The sequence below is a fragment of the Zootermopsis nevadensis genome, unplaced genomic scaffold (genome assembly GCF_977971745.1).
Source record: "Zootermopsis nevadensis isolate Lab colony 2312 unplaced genomic scaffold, Znev_1.0 Znev_ptg000019l, whole genome shotgun sequence".
NCBI classification, from domain to species: Eukaryota; Metazoa; Arthropoda; class Insecta; order Blattodea; family Termopsidae; genus Zootermopsis; species Zootermopsis nevadensis.
Window position 1 is genome coordinate 5783362 of NW_028259151.1, and position 7671 is coordinate 5791032.

Genomic DNA, 7671 nt, shown 5'->3' on the forward strand with positions numbered 1-7671 from the left:
GGAACTTATTCAGATCATCAGACGCGAGGAGCAATAATATTTCGTCATGAATGTGAGCGATGTGATGAGAACAAGAACGGCATAACAGATGAGGCGATAAGTCATAAAGTAAGACGTTTCGCAATTAGAAATCTTCACCAAGTATTATTAGAACAATGAAACTGAGGAGGATTGGATGGCCGGGAGACATGTAGCACGCATCGACATTAAGAGAAATATACACAATTTTTAATATGACGATAGGAGACCTAAGCGTAGATGGAGGATAATTTTAAAACAAATCTTAAAAATAGAATACGAGTGAGTACTGGAGCCATTCGAGTCAGAATAGAGGCTAGTGACAGGCTGTTATGAAGACGGTTTTGAACATCAGATTCCATGAGATGCCGGACATTTTAAACCAGCCTAGATGCCATTAGCTATACGAGCAGGACAAGAAAGTCTCTACTCCTTTGAGTTTGTTATTTGTGTAAGTGCGAGCAACAGGCTTCATTAAAATTATCAGGACTTTTGCAGTCTTATTTGAAGAGACGTAGACTGTTCTTTTCTTTAAGGAATGTCCCCGCTTTGCAATGCCTCTTAAGAGCAGAGTATCTGGAGGCCATATAAAAAGGCAAAGGAGAGAAGACAGATTGGGAACAGACGAAACGGAGTTATTACAAGTTGGGGATGAAATTGTACTTTCCTAATGAACGTTCTGACTACCCCTCGTTCTTGCCCCATTCTTTCCGTCTTTGAACTCTTCCCTCATAGACGAAGGCCTACTCTCGTCCCCGTGTCTTTGTTCTAATAAAAAAAAGGTTGCTAATTTGAGCCGTCGCTCAACATACGCGGAGAATTGCTCGTGTTTACAGCGGAGGTAGGGCCGAAGTTCGAAATAATTACCACTTTAAATTATTTTCACAGCAAGTCTTCTTCTGTATTTGGATGCTGCGCTTCGGAGATGCAACACCGTCAAAGTACGGGACGTAAATGTTATCCTGACGACAGCTGAGAGGAGACAAACCTAAAGATTAAGAAACTTTACTTAATTGGCAGTAGGATTATGTTAGCAGGCGTATCGACAACATTGTTTATTACATTAGCAATTCAAAAGGCGTCTCCTTCATATCCCAACATTCTTCAATATCGTAATTAAAGTGACCTCAGTGTCATAAAAATATGTGTAAAACAAAAATTTAAAAAAAATTAAAGGCGTTGAACTAGATATCATCATGGTTCAATTACGATAAGTGGTGACATCTACACTCACCCCTCCCCTGCAATAAACAAACTAGACATAAAATTCAAGTAGATGAGGAGAACGAGACTGTAGCATAATCTAAATTCCAAGTAAACTAGTTTGGTCTGCGAATAAAAACTTCCGGTGATAGAAAAATTCTGTATTTATTTACGTACTCAGCATAAAAAATACGTTACAGAAATCTTGTTGAACAGTGCAAGAGGGCAAGGTTTGATTAAATTAATTTAAATTTGTTTAAAGCATCAGGCCTACCAACTTTTCCGGCTGACAGTTGACAATGACGTACAGAAAATAACAAACCTTATTTCGTATTTACAAATTAAAAAAGTAAATTAATAAAAAAGAGTAACACGTGGAGACAAAATTTTAGGCTTAATATTACTTGGGCTAATGTTCTTATTAATTTCACAAGCTGATATATTGCAACTGGTTTCCAATAATATATATATATATATATATATATATATGGACCTGTCGTCAGACAGAACACTTAATAAATAAATAAATAAATATATATATATATATATATATATAGAGAGAGAGAGAGAGAGAGAGAGAGAGAGAGAGAGAGAGAGAGAGAGATCTGCATCTAGGGCAAAGCAACAAGGTTTGTTTTGCCCGTTGTTTTCCACTGGTGTGAAATTTGGACTCACACTTACAGGGACGAGACAAAATTTTCTACGAATAAAGTTCAAAGAAGAATATTTGAACTTGACAAACAAAAAGTAAGTGGATGATTTCAAAATATGCACTTTCATGATTTTCACTCTGCACCAAATTTGTTATGAGAATCACAAAATGCGTAATGCGAGCGGACTTACGAAATGGTGACATTGAACGTCATTGCGCATGTGCCAGTTAGGGGTTTCCCGTCACTGCAGGTATACATTTTTACTCCGTAGGATCAGTTACTGTCATAGTTTCATTGTTCCCCAACAGATGGCAGAAGCAGCTCTGTTTGAGCAACAGGTAAGAGCCTAATGTATTTGGGTACAAGAATCATTTGGACTGTGTTTCCAATCAGTAAAAACAAAATCACTTGAAGGCGGCAGATGAACACTAGTCCTGGGATCATTTTTCAATGATTTTGTTGGCTGAATGATAATTGGTACAATTTCTTCTCTCCGTTTTGCACTGTCGACGAAAACATTTTCTGCCTTTCTGTCATTAAGTGGTCTTTGCTCTCAGAATTCTCAAATAATTGTAGCCAAAAACAACACGATCTGAAGAGAAGTCTGTTTTAACTGAAAGAAAATCCCCGAGTGGGACACGAACCTGGGTCAATTCCATCCTCCTACAATCTTTGCAACGTATCTCCATGAGATGGGCCCAGACTAAATCACAATTCTGATTATTTCCATGCCAAAATTATGAATGCATTTATGTGTTCCTCTAAGCCACATTCTCTGACCTTAAACCAACGATTCTCATTTGTATCATTAGCCTGACAATTGCATAGATAAATAGATTTTGACATAAATAAGACATTTTCTCGTCAAAATTTGTTTTCAAGATTTAAGTTAGACTAAATCTATTGATTGTAAAAACTTCTCTCTTATCGAAATGGTGATTAGATAAAAAGTGGAAGATTTTAAGTCGTAGGAAGATTATAGTTGTTGATAATCGACCTCTTAAAATAAAAGTTTCTTTATGCGCGCCTAATTACCTGTAACAATCACTTAGACCTACGCCTTCTGAATTATTTTGGATTTAATTATTTATTTCAAAACAATTCTCTGAAATTTATGTTCTTTTATCAAAATAAGAAGACTTTCGCTTCATCAGGAAAGAAATGCCAAGACAGGCTATTTCTTTTATTTTTACGATAGAGCAGAGGAACTGTAGCAGCCGTCAGGCCCCTTTGTCTAACCCCCTCATGATATTGAGTAGCTAAATTTGGAACTGCGGTAAAATAATATTGACAGGGGAAAATCGAATAACTCGGAGAAAAACATTTCCTTGTGACGACTGTGATAGGTCCTACTGCCTAGAACCGTCATTTGCTCCTTGTATGAGTACAGTTTTAAAGGTGTCGAAGTTAAATCGAATAAGAATTGCGATTTGACGACAGCGTAGGCTCACGGTGTATTAGGTACCTCGTCCGTCCCTTCTCTTAAAAAAAGCTCTTTTGCTGGCTCAAGAATCCACTCACCCGTCACTTACCCTTTCCAGTAGATTTTTAATTACCGTTTCCCTTCCGTCATCTTGAATTTCGTATCCACGTACAGCCTAATTGCAAAGGGTTCTCCGCCTACGCTCTGAGACTTGTTAAAATGAGACCTGCACAGAGCGGACTGAAATGCAGTAGGTACTATTACATTATTTAGTGTTCTGTCTGACGACAGGTCCATATGAACAGGATCCTTCCATCCTTTTCTCGGACTGGGACCTGTTCATATACGTTCTTGGCAGATGATCCAGAAGTGGTTTGCCATTGCCTTCTTCTGTGTGTGAATGGAGTAATTGTTGGGATGCCACGGAGAAACCGGGGAAGCCCCCGGAGGAAAACTCCGTGCTTCCTAGACCACGGCCTTGCCCAACACAAGTTATAAATTCGGGCACCGCCGGGAATCGAACCCGAGACCCCAGGATTACAAGGCCAGCGTTCTAACCGCTAGACCATGTAAGTCTATTTAAGATAACTGGCCTCTGTTTCTTTGGCCTAAAATGATATGATTTTCGAAATAATTCATAAACATCCTTTCTTCAACACGATTGCAGGCCTATTATTTGTGTTATTTACCATATATTTATGGTTCCTAGTATCCTAAATGTTAAATGCCTAGCTGGACGTCTGATAATTTCATTTTGTCACGTTCTAATTAAGTCTAACTGATGTTCTAAGCTACTGAGGTCAGAAGGAATGTAGGCCTAGAAATCCACCCCGACTGAAAAGATAAAAAAGGCTATGAACCTGCCGATAATTCTGTTATAACCATGTAACGCCATAATTAAGAATTGTAATGTTAGGCCTGTCCGTTGGTTTTTATGGGTATGAAATTTGGTGGGCCTATTTTACATAAATGGAAGAACATAGATTCTGGGTTAGACTGACAGTCCGTCTACACGATAATTTTTTATTATAGTCTTAATATATTTTTAAGTAACCACTACATGTTTCGATCTTAACTGGTCATCTTCAGGTGGTTCTCTTTAAGTGTTCGAAGGAAACAGATATTACTGCTAATACACACATTTTCTGTTGCTGATTTCATGACGTAATGAACTGTGTTTTAAGCAGATTACTTATTTAAGTAGAGTGGAATACTGGAGGAAAGCTGTAGTTGAACTGAAGGGGCTGGTTGTTGATGAGTGGTAGATCCAGGTTGATGAAGGGGAAGGGAGGTGGATGGAGAGAACAGTCTTTAGATATTATTGGAGTTTATCAGTATTTAAAAAGTTGGGTTCTTGCTGTCTGGGTTCACTTCGCTTAAACAAACTCCTAAAACAACTCAATTTTATTTGTGGAATTTTTCTGTTGTGCTCATGTAACTGCCCTTTTTGGCTTCTTCGAGAATTTTCATTGTGTAATCCGAAGTGCCATAATCCTGTGTTACGCAACAAACACATCTTTTCACGAAGCCTCCACTGCACAGAATTTGTTAATCTAGGTCCCGAGTTCTACAACCAACAGGTTAATAAATTGATGCTCTATTATTATTTTGGTTTGTAAAATATAATATATAGGCCTGCCTGCTGTCTGACGTTGAAATGGTAAATAATTAAAGTATCATATAATTAAGAGCTTACATTCACTTGAAGTGAAACTCACGAGCTCTTTCGCTGAGAGCTACAAATGCCATCATCATTTATTGGTCAAGGAGTTTCTCTTGAAACAAATCAGTCCTCCCTTCCTACTTTAGAACGTCACTTAATTTCTTATTTCCCAGTCTGATCTGCATTTATGTAACAGTACCGGACAGACCAAGTAAAACCAATGATGGAGAATCATACTTTTGTGACCCAGAGTCCATTTTTCTAATTACACCAGCCATGAAACGTCCCGAAGTAATTCCAACGAAACAGTTGAGGGCCTACGTGCGCTGTGGGCCTGGTACGTACCAGAACGCCCAAGCGTAAAACTTCCGATGAGCCACGGTACGTCTTTGTTTGTTCAGGCGAATCACGAAATCAAAACAAAAAAAGGTTATAAAAGGAATGATGAAAACGGACCACACACGTTGAGAAATATGTAACAGACGTTCTCATTGGCTGGGAAAACGTCACACATTAGTCACGCCCAATTTTAATTCGTAGGCGGAAACCAGTGTGTGGGATTGGTCAATATTAATGCAGTGCTCTCTCTGTCTTGCCCTTGGAGGGGCTCAATTCTCCCTTCCTCTACTACAAAACACTTTTCTACGGAGCTGGCATTTTCTTCTAATTTTTGCAGATACCATCCGTTTATATCTGTAAGGAAATAGAATACTTTTCCAAGGACGGAGTTGATAGTCGAATTCAGGTTATGCCTTCTCGATACACGCGCAATGTATTTTACATTCTTCAGTTACGTCACTTCCTGGCGTAGGACAGACACAAAATAGGCCAAGACCGACCATTGATTTCTAAGCAAAGTTTGGTTTTGTGCAACTCAGCAACAGGGAAATGATATCTAAATTGTAGTTCTTTGGGTTTAGACGCCGCGCGATCTGGTAGCTGGTTCATGAAATTCTTCCAAAACGTTGCACGACGTCACAATCCACATTTTCCATCGCTGAGAAAACCTGTAATCTCTCTGCCATTTTGAAGGCAATTCTTAATGTCAGAGTAATTAATCCCAGATTTATTCTGATATATTTTTTAAAGTGAGGAAATGGAAATCTCGGATCAAATCTCGATTCAAAGCCAATAAGAAGCTGCATTAGCCTATATGTGCTTGAAAATAAGATTCTAATGCCCTTTTTAATACTACAAACTTTTCAAATACACAGACTGAGCTAAAGTCGAATTACGATATTTCGGTATTAAACCATTCATGCACGTAAGCCTGTAATTGTGGAGCAAATCTTAAAAAACTCACTTACGCCTAGTGCAAAACAATTCTGAGAGGACGTTAAAGGAGAAAATTCCATTCTCTATTGGAATGATGTCCAGTGTTCTATGATGTAAGTGTTAGACGAGTGGTAGAGCGTCTATAAAACTTATTTGAATATTTACAACAAATTTGCCTGTCCTTTTTAACCGCCGTCATAAAACAGAATTTTGTGACCTGCTGTCGAATTCATTAGGTAGGTCTCGGTGATTTTACTTTTGGCATTTTAAAAACTTATAATTACAAACAATGATTATTTCATAATAGGCCTACTCTTTTCACACTAATTAGAGGTCTAATAATGTAGGATCAACACACAGGCCTACAAGATCGTGAATGTTTGTTGTTACAAATTTCAGATCATAGCCTAACGAAATAAACTAATTGTTTCGTTAAAAGAAGCCACTAACCAAGGTACATGTGTATTTTTTTAGAAATATCTTGAATTTTTTTCAGACAAAATGGCGATTTAAAACACAGACAATCAAACAGAAAATTTTAGGTTCTAATAAACCAGATATTAAACGCGGGCTATAGTGTATGCCTTTTGCTTTAAAGTAGGCGTTTTCTAAATATCAGAAGCCTACTGACGATATAAGGCTATCTGGCCTTACCCACATTCTGAATAATAATAGGTTTATGTTAAAACCCATCTCTAATATGAGAAATGTTGAAATTTCACTCAACATTGACGCGGACGACAGCCCGGGAAAATTTTATAACATTTATGAGCCATGAAATGTATGTATTTAAATTTTTCATTGCGGTGAAGTTGTAGTTGTCGGTCTTTGTTGTAACGAAATGTAGATTGTACGTTCATACCAACGTTTCGCGACAAGATATCTTCTTAGTTCATTAATGTTTAGAATTCTGGGCGGTTTCGTACCAGAATATGGCAGAAGATACAAATTAATGAGCTAGCTGGACGAACTACTACTGCTCCCCGGGACCTACCGATGTTTTGCCGGCCTTGCTTCGGAAGGCCTCTTTCGACAAATCGCCCCGCCGGACTCCACAGCGCTGAGGGTGGACGGAGATCAACAGGGAAACTGCTGGACTGAAGCAGCGGTTTATTGCGTTCGCTGATAAAGTTTAAAGCAACTGTCATGGCAACTGCTACAGAACAGGCAAACAGATTTTATTGTTTTATAGTGCGATAGTCGCCTTGTCTCGGGAAAACCTCAAAGCGCTTGGCGTTGTTACGTTGTTTTAGCCAGGACGTATCAATTGGTTTCAAATTTACGATTGTATGCACTGTATTTATGGTGTGGCCATGCGTAGGAGGAAAGCTGTTAGGTGTATAAATATCGGCCTTACACTTTTATACGAATTCTACATGATGAAACAACCGAATGTTCCGCTAGAGAAATTCGAAGACGGAAGTTCTCGTCTAATA